The sequence below is a fragment of the Neolamprologus multifasciatus genome, chromosome 8 (genome assembly GCF_963576455.1).
Source record: "Neolamprologus multifasciatus chromosome 8, fNeoMul1.2, whole genome shotgun sequence".
NCBI classification, from domain to species: domain Eukaryota; kingdom Metazoa; phylum Chordata; class Actinopteri; order Cichliformes; family Cichlidae; genus Neolamprologus; species Neolamprologus multifasciatus.
The window spans coordinates 18,086,405-18,096,607 of record NC_140446.1 but is presented as its reverse complement, the minus strand read 5'-3'; the positions used below and the strand labels follow the sequence as shown (position 1 = coordinate 18,096,607).

Sequence of the window (10,203 nt, the reverse complement as noted above, 5' to 3'; positions counted from 1 at the left end):
TATTTGGATACAATGGGGGAATATACAAAGGGGCTATGTTTTGGCGGTCAAGGCAGATGCATAATTTTAGCAGTCGAGAAGAGTCCACGCTCCGAGTGATGGGGATTGCTTTCAATATGCACTTTTAGATTTTCAGATTTTTCACCAGCAGATATTACATAGATACAACATTGTCAGTAGATCGCAGGACAAGTTCCTAATTTTGAAAATGGGCTATATTCCAACATAAGACATATATTTTTGTGTCCTTACATTAAGGAAAGTCATGGAAATAATATATGTGTTTAAGAGAATATACACTTTATAAACTACTTTAATATTAATATTATAGTTAATATTAAGGAAATAATATGTTTTAAAGTTTCTATAAGTAGTTAGCTTAGTAGTTAAGTAGTTAGTTAGCTTAGCTTAGTTAGCCTAGCATAAATTCCAGGAAAAAAAAGGAAAGTCTGCTCTTTTTAAAGACATGAAACGAACACTCAGTACCTCTGAATTTTTTTAAACCTACCATAATCTGTATAAAGATCAAAGTATAAAAAAATTATTAATTCAGCAGGAGTTTCTAGACTGAAGGCTAAGCTAAGCTAATTGGCTGCTGGCTCCAGTATAATTAGGGGAGGGTCATTCTTCTTTTCAAACTCTTGCCACTGAAGCAATTAAGCATAGTCAAACTGTTCCTTTAATGGAACTCACAGACTATATGTGCGTCACCAACAAAGAAATGGCAACAAATATTGTCTTTACACCCCAGAATATCTCACTCTGCTTCAGTTTTATGCAATATTACGCATCAAAAGTCCCCGCTGTATCACTCTCAGCTCACTTTTACACAATCACAAGGTCTCAGGCTGTTTGAGCAGATCAGAAACACGTGTAAAAGGCTGAAAACTTCCAAACAAAAGAACTGAATGGTCAGGTTTTTTTTCTTTCTGCTGCTTGGCTGTACTTCAGCACCTCCTCCTCCTCTTCTTCCTCCCCTGCACTCCGTCCACTTCTGAATTGAGTTTGGTCAGCCCGGGTCATCCTTGGCTGGGCAGATTATAATTAGTCTGCCTGCACGCATACAGAGACACATACAGACTTTAAACTTTAAACCCCCTCTTACAATGGCCCTCTCAGACAATAGACACATGCCAGTACCACAACCCCCTCGGATATCTCTCCATGCACAAAAACGCCACGGTTACCCTAAAAAACCCTCCACCATCAGTGCTCGGCAGAAAAAGGCAAAGAGATGTGACAAGATTACATTTTCGTCTATCACATTTGACCTTGTAGCACTAAAAATAATGAAGAATTTAACAGGTGCTAAATCTCAGCTGTGAAATGTTGCCGTCACCTTGATGTCTTAAGTTTCAAGTGATAAAGTTGATTAGGTGTCACGGTTTCAAAGCTGGGATGCTGTGAAGTTTGCACCCAAAGATGGTTTATTGAGCTTTACGTTCAATCAGCACTAATTATAATGATCGGAGGTTGCTGCTTTCTGCTTTTCCCCAGTGTTATTGAAATCCCGCTGCACGCACCGTGACATGCTGTGATTTTATTGTGCATTAAAATGTGATTATTCACTCTGAGAAAAACATCAGAGGATGGCAGGTGACAGTAAAAGTGACCGCATCAAGTAACAGTAATTCTAAAAGAATGAAATTAAGTGATTTACGGATCAGTCGTCCAGCCTTAGAAGTAACTTGAGAATCTTCGCATTTCAGCCCCCAGGTGACAATTAAAATCTCTGAAAAGAGCCTCAGTAGGGGCATAATTGTGCACTGAATCAGCATCCAGAGTTTCCTTTATCTCTCACCATCTTTCATCAATTCCATTCAGACTCCTCGGTGACCTGCAGCTCGTCCCCCGAGTCCCTTTTGATCTAATTTTTTAAAAATGCCATTGCACATGGCCCTGCCCTCCCCTTTGCTCTCTCAGCACCTGTGCTACAGTGTCCTCCAGCTCATCAATGAACATGCCTTTCAACGATGTATACATCTGTTGCAAATGAGCTTGCCTTTGTTGAGGGGAGGAAGCCCTTGAGGGAACCGCCAAAAACAAAGTTTGGTGTCTCCCCGGCTCCAGTAAACCCCGACATCCCCCCTCCACGTCTCTCTCACATACATGCACACCTCTTACTTCAGGGGTATCATATCACCAGCCCCTCGGGGTATAGCTGTGCGCAGGCCTCGGATGTTCTTGTGGTAACAGGTGTATTTGAATGTATACAACAGGTGGCAGAAGGGTTTGGTTTTTTAGCTTTAACACAGTTTTTTCTTGGTTTTATTTTTTAAAAAGGTCTATTTTTTTGTCAAATATTGGACATAATGAACAATATGTTTACACTTCGTACAAGAAGATGGGATCTTTGCAGGATATTAGGAATTCCACAAAGCATAGCTAAGGCGATAAATATTTATCTCACAGCTCCAAGTGGTTATTTGCCTGACCCGCCACTGATGAACAGTGGAAGCTGACGGAGGGGAGGGGAACGACCGGAGACAAAACTGAGTCTGTCCTCTCACTGAGTGACTCCTCAATAGACATGGTTTCTTTCTGCAGTCAACTGTGCAGGGCAGATAAATGAGAAAGCAAAGAAGGGATCGAGAAGAGGAAGCGGGAACTTGCTGAATAATTAGAAGCGTGAAGTATGGTCCTGAACTGCCTGACACATTCATGCGTGCACGCATATGCATGAGCTCACACACTCACTCATATTATTCCTCTTTATGCCACGAACGCACCCACACACACAAACACGCACACTTATATACGCACTACAACACGCATTCATACTTGGTCCCAACTGAAGGATTTGGGCCCTATCTGCACATGTATGCGGGTTAATCAGGGCCTCTTAACAGACAGAAAGCAAAGGGTCACTCGGGGTGAGGTGTTTGTGATGGAAATTTGGACGGCAGGCGTAGGAAAACAAAGCTAGAGACAAGACGCCCCAGAGACGACATACTTTACACATGAGATAACACACAGTGAGAAGTTACAAAAAAAACCCAAATCTTCCCTTAAAATAGGATCACAAAGACTTTTTCATTCATTCTACTGATAAGCATCGCTGCAGTGGCGCTTATCAGTCAATCATTGAATCGGGTGTGGAAAAGCATCTCATCGGGTTATAAATATCTTACATTGGAATCCACACGGACAATTTTGGTGTGGCCTCCACGGCTCAATATATGACTATGAAACCAGGTTAGTTGTTGCCCAGGTTGCCACGGTAATTGCCACAAACTTTGCTGACTCCAGGATCTGTGCCGAAGCTACGATGTTGGCCTGCTCATTCCTTCACATACAGGCCACGTCTCGCCTTCGCTGGGTATAGATGGTGCATTGATTGGGGACGACCAGTCCAAGGCTGAGAAATTTCACAAAGATGGGATTTAATGGCCCTTCGATTGAGCAGTTCTGAAAAGGTAACCTCTGACCCTACCCAGCCTTAACCCCCAGCATCTCCGCCCATCCTCCAGGGTCCAGTGCTTGTCATCGGTCATTTGTCAAACTCCTCGCACTGATCTGATTACCGTCCAATTTAGGATCTGCCGACTACACACTTCTAGGATGAAGACAAGCTGCTTTTCAGCAACTTTACATGACAACAAATAGCTGGATTGTTATGGGAAGACTAAAGAGACGAGTATTTGTTCTATTCACACAGAAAACTTTAGATAGAGGCCAAACTCGGTGTCTGCTAATGGCCATGCATTCTTCATCTAATGAAGAACTGATAGGCAGTTTGTATTAACCTGGTTAAGAATGGAAAGTATTGTTACCACAGGTTAACAGAGAAAAGATGGATTATGTAAAAGATAGAGGGGGAAAAACAAATCAGTCCCTTAAAGAATAATCCAGAGTTTCTCACACTGATTCCATCCAAATCTAATGATTAACAGCTGAAACAGGAACATGTTGTGTGTTCATCATTCAGCTATGCTGGTGTTTATATTAGTCCATTAGTCCAGCACAGTTAATTTTACACTCGAGCAGTTCTGAAATGACTCCCAGCATTTCCTGAGTGTCTGAAATGTATTTATTTTATAGTGTCATCCAAACGTTCCACTATCACATCAACATTCCTTTCTTTGTGATATCCACTTTCGGCTAAAAGCTGGCTAATTATTGTTGAATTCTTTTTTACTCAATCTTTATTTAAGTATGTAACTCTCATGGTGGTTGGTTATTTTGCAAGGGAGACTTGGTACAACTGTGGTACGTTTTTGGGCAGGAAAACAAATCATCAGGTGCATGAAAAAAAACAATAATGAAAGCCTGGGGACAATGTGTAGTGGCTGAAAGAATACATCATTAAACGTGTGTTTTTAAGATGTGTCACTGAGGCTAAAGCCAATGACTGTAAACCATACTTTGGCTTCAAAATTTTTCTCTGTGACTCATTGTGGTTACAATCCTAAACTCTGAGCTTCCTCCCAAGTGTGTTGGTGTTCATTTTGGACATCATTTCTCTAACAATCAGATATGTCGGCTTGGGTTGCTGCATTGTCTGGCTTCTCAACCACTTTGTCTCAGATGTCCATTTAAAGAAACAGATTTTTTTTCCAGGCCTCTTATTCTAATGTGCAAGTCTCTCACAGGATACCAACACTAAATAGTTTCATTTTTGTACCCAGTAAGCATTATGTAGTTTGCCAGTAATAAGCTGATAGGCTTCAGTCTAAAGATGAGGTGTTTTTTTCTGTAGTGGTGAAGATGCACAATGAAAAACACAGCATGATCATAAGCTGCATTTCTGAGGTTCAAATGGGCAGCAATGCAAACCAGTAAGTAATGCGAGTAATGCTCCGTTTTACCATTTTTAGTTATAGTGTGTGACTTCAGCGTGTTCATATGATTTAAATCAAAAACATTAAAATATACTTATATACTTTCCAATTTTTTTTCAACATGTATATATCAGTTTTCCATAGGAGAAACTAATTTATCCATCTTAATGCCTACAAGAGCATAAAATCGTGTATACTTTCAGGGTGAGCTAATATTATGTTGCTAACAAGCTAATAACTAACATGCTAGCTAAAAATAAATACTAGTCAGTCAAGCTTTTGTTCTTGGCTCTGGCTGTTTATGGCTGTTTATATCATTTAATTTCAGGAACAGTTTCATTACATGAGAAAGAAATATTCAGTCTAATTTTGTCCTTTCTTTATTTTATTTAATCTAGTAAAAGTTATTGAAGCGTAATCTTAGCTAACAACATTAGCTGTTAGCTCCTAACCATTTTCTCACATTCACTCACTGTAGTTTTGCAGAGGTCAGTGGGTTTAATCTAGTTTGTGAAATTTCTTAATCAAATCCATAGAAAAGAAAAAATGAAACTGGAGCTTTTTAACAGCTGCTTAAGAGCTATGTATAAATAAACAAATATGATTCTCTGTGCATGTACTTGTCTTTGTATATAGTTCTAGAATACACAAATGGAAAGCAATGGTTTCCATTTCTGTGTCTGACTCCTCTGAAAGGCATCTCCATTTCTATCTTTATTGTCACTTTACGTATATACAATGCGTTTCCCAGCACCCTACTATAAAACTATCATAACTAAATGTATAACCCTGATTTTAACATAATTCTAACCCCAGTGAGTGCCTAGTTTGGAACCCCACTCATATACTAAAACAAGCCCAAACACACACACATGGAGCACATGCGTAGCCCCTGGCTCATTATGGCTGCTTTAGCTCCTTTGGATTGTTTTGGATAGGGCTGTGGGGGTGGGGACAGGGTGGAGACCAGTGACCCTGGAGTGCCTGACCTGAGGGGACATTTGAAAAGTTAAGGGAGAAGCTGCACAAAGGCAGACACAACCACCACACAGGGAGGGAAAGTCACTTTTTGGGTACCCCTGCTGGGTCCTTCTCTCCTGTGGAGATCCCCATTGGTTTTCAAAGTTAAAAAATACAGTGATTAGTCATCACTGGTAAACTGCACAAGCTTTACCAGAACAACTGCTTTTCAGTTGATAATGTAATGAATTAGCCTACAACTGAGAAAAGTTCATTATAATTAAAACAAAGTCAGTCTGTCCCTGTACAGCCTGTAATCAGAAAAGAGAAAATAAAATGTTATTCCTAATTAGATGCCAGCAATGCTGATAGTTAACGCGGTGCTAAATTAAGAGTGGATGAATTTCCCAGTGCATCCCTGCAGTAGTCTGAGACAGCAGGTTTGATTTCCCTCCAAAATCTCGGTCCTATTATACAGACCACTAAGCAGCTGCCTCCATCCCCAGCCATCACACATCAATCCACAGTAGTGTGTGTGTGTGTGTGTGTGTTTTTGTTGTTTTTTTAAGTGAGGGTATTTCAGCTAGTCAGCTGTTAACCCCCCAGGGTGTGAAAGATTGTTGGACTAACACTGTAGATTTCCAACTCTTTGATTTCAGCGTAGTTGAGTAAAATGATGAGAAAGATGTTGAATATATGGAGATAGTTGCAACTAGTCTGACAACATGAAAAACATGTACTATTTAGAGTTTTAGTATTTGGTTTATTAAGAGTTTAAAAGAGTTTTTTGGTTATTTTTTTTAAACTTTGCAATGATTGATCCAATGCTCGTTAATAACGCACATTCTGTTCCCTGTTTGTGTTTGTGCAGGACCCGGATCCAGACACAGGATCCATCTTTTTAGGAGGTAAAGTTGATGAGCTGTTTCACCCCCCCTCCCTTTGTCAGAAAGTTTAATCAGGGCTGCAGAGGTGTGTGGATGACCTTTGACTCCTCTGGTATCTCTGGCTTTTCTCTTACTTGCCTGTGGGGCAGCAGTAGGATATCCCTCATTTAACTCTTAACCTGAGGAGGCAAATTTAGTAACTTTAGCACGTTTAGAGTTAAGATGCATTAAAGGCACGTTTACAAAGCCAGCAATGATTGCAAAACTATTGACAAGGCCAGAGGAAAATACCAGAGGAAACCCAATGCAACCCACATTTAATCCTATTCACATAACATAAAAAATATGGTGCTTCACTGGTATCAAAAATAATTTTAGTGGCAAGCGCTAATGCAGTTCATTTTATTTTGTATTTTGTTATTAAGATCACACTTAACAATGACCCTATTTTATAAGTTATTGGCACATATAACAATACGTGTGGGACTATGCAAGAATTATGATGATCAGGATTAACTGAGCTGAAGGCCATAGACCATATGGGAGTATATGCACGCTGTATATCCAACACATGCAGGTGGAAGACCATTTAAGGCTTTAAACACAAACAGTGCACTTGGATTCTGTAATCCACAGGGAGCCGGTGCAAGCCTGCTAACAGTGGAGTAATGTGATCTCTCTTTTTTTTTGTCCCAGTCTAAGGAAGAGTCTGATCTTAACCACTGCATTTATTTGTTTGTCAAATGAAGATACGTCCTGCACACAGACGGCCGCTTGTACCAAATTTGTGAAAAAAGGCAAAAAATAAAAATCATCTGTGTTATTGTGGGAATATAAACTTCTTACAAATTGATCAAATGTGTCTCAGGTCAGAAAGATCCAGCTGGGTGAAACAGGAAGTGACGTTAAATACCTGATGGATCTTCAAGTTTATGCATTTGACCAAAGGAGCAGGTTAATTCAATGGACATGAAGAGGAAAATTCTAACAGAGAGCTTAATGTGTGTTCATTTATGCATGAATAAGCAGTCAGATTGCAGTGTGTTTGCAAACATTTTTAGACATATATCTGAGAACATGAATAATTTACTCTTTTCCTGTGTTGATCTTCTTACAGAAAACAGAAAAAACAAAGTAGAACTACTTTTTGTGCATTTATTTCTCTACTGTTTTGTACACGTTGCATTCAGACCCACTTGAAGAAACTGCCATAAGTCTATAAAACGTTTGTCTGTTCAAAATGAGCAAATCCACCTAGGAGCCACCACTGTGGATAAATGCTGCTTTTGTGTCTCCCGTTTTGAACCTGGGGTTTCGCTCAGTCCTAAGGAGAGTGTGTTCACCCCCCTTTTTTTCTTCTTTTTGTCTTTTCAGGCTTTTTGGCGCTAAATAGTGGAGACCACTGCCAAATGGGAAAACGACTACACACAGAGAAAGAAAGACCAGACTCAATCAGGAAGTGGCAGCTTTTCAGCTGTGCCAGAGGAGCCGGGCAACTTCCTGGTCTCGTTGCCAAGGTGACTGGAAGCGCGGCCAGCTGGTGCAGTGGGCAGCCGTTGGGTTTGATGGGGGGTTGACGACGGTTGGTATATTGGACGGGAGGAGTTGGTGAAAAGCTGTGATGGAGGGAGTTTAAATGTAAGCAATGAATGCTTTAAACACAGCGGACCATTTTAATTGATAAGCACCGAATCTATTCACTTTCTCCCACCTTTTTAGCATGCAACTTTGTTTACATAGATTTTTACACCTGGGAAATGCACAGAAAACTGATTGAGTACTTTCTTACGGCCAATCCCTTTCAAATTTGCTTAATAAAATTGTCTGAAGAGGGTGTGTTTATGTTTATTCTTGCAAAAACTCAACAATGACCAAAGCATTTGCAAATCAAATGCACTTACATTTCTGGGAATGCAGTCCCAGAAATGATTTATTTGCAGTGTAGGCCTAATTTTAATTGTTTTACCAAGTTAGTCTTATTAATAAATCAGTTAATTTAAATTATGGGCCTTCTAATGTTTATTTTTGCTTATTTGATATAATTAATAAAAAGACAACTGAACAATAAAACATCCATCATGCACATCAACACAATGAATATAAAAATAGAGATGCAAAAAGGGAAGATTAATCCACTTCCTATATGGCCTGTGCCATATTGGGCTCTAATATGGGCCGTATTAGAAAGTGTTACTGTCCCTCATCATTGTGCTCCAGGGTAAAGTAACGAGCCATCCCTGCTGTAGAGACAAACACTACAAATATATTATAAGAGTATAATTATCATGTTTTCTGGACTGGGTGCAAATAAAGAAGGAATCTAAGTAAATAAGAAAATACATGTGAAAGAAGGTAATACTGATTCCTCACAAAACTTGTAACAGTGCATACAACAGATTTTCTTACATAAAATTATTGCTGACATGTAACACTTCATTTTATTGTGGAAAAATCACACAGTTAAGATGTAAGTGCAATTCATTAACATTTTAAATAGACTCTCACTTGTTAAAAAAAACAAACAAACAAAAAAACTATTACGTTGAGTTTATTAAAGTTTTTTTCCCGCAGTAAACTGTGAAGGTTTTTCTGATATTGTGTCCATTCAATTAAAATCAGGAGGGAAGACTTTTGTGTTCTTGTGACCTACAGATTAGTTAGATAGGTGGGTGTTCTGGAGGATCAGGGGACCAGGCCGGTGGAGATAGGTAAACACAGCTGGGGGACACACAGGGCTCGGTGGTTCTGTGTTGTAGAGGCCCCCTTCACACATTTATCAGTGTGTTTGCTCAGGAGATGTGGCTTAATCTTCACACACTGATCTCTGTGTGGAGTCTTTACAGAGGCCCAGCAGGCTGGGATGAAAGTGACCCTGTCCTCAATCACATCTTGCTAATTCCTCCACTGCTAAACTTGAATGTTGTGCATATGATAAAGGCCCATAAAGGTCATCTATAGCCCTCTCTGTGGGTGGGATGTCAACTCGCATATATGCCGAATTTATTTCCCTAATCGGACCCCTCCTTGAGCATATTAAACTACAACTGTGATGAAAGGTTTTCAATATTTTTGCACATCACGTATTACTTTAATGTTAGTACAATTTTACTTCGTTCACTTTTATTTTCATTTTCTCCAGTACCAAAGAAACTTTTTTAACCATTAAAAAGAAAATATGTTTGGAAGAAGTTTTATCATCCAGCACCTCCTGCTGGTGATTTGAGGTTGTGCTTCTCTTCTTCAGCCACATGATGCATGTAGGCTGTACAGTCGGCAGAGAAGAGTAGTGCAGTAAAGAGTGCAAAAATAATAGGGGGGGGGGGGGGGGGGGGGGGGGGGGGGGGGAATAAGGGATCATTGAGGAATTAAATTATATATATTTTAATAATAACCAGAAAAAAATGATTGGAAAGTACATCTGAGATTGAGATGATATTTTGATGCACTAATATCTCATTAGCCAATCACATGACAGCATCTCAATGCATTTAGGGATGTAGACGTGGTCAAGACGCCCTGCTGAAGTTCAAACTGAGCGTCTGAATGGGGAGGAAAAGTGACTGCTTTGAGTCTAA

At 39.8% G+C, this 10,203-nt stretch overlaps 1 long non-coding RNA gene across 1 annotated transcript; it reads left to right on the top strand.

Moving 5' to 3' along the window:
* The first annotated feature begins 403 nt into the window (after positions 1-403).
* LOC146512878 (uncharacterized) lies at positions 404-8,664 on the top strand. The gene is made up of 3 exons (XR_014875627.1): positions 404-4,778; positions 6,613-6,649; positions 8,003-8,664. It is a non-coding gene; the product is annotated as an uncharacterized LOC146512878 (long non-coding RNA).
* Positions 8,665-10,203: the final 1,539 nt, after the last annotated feature.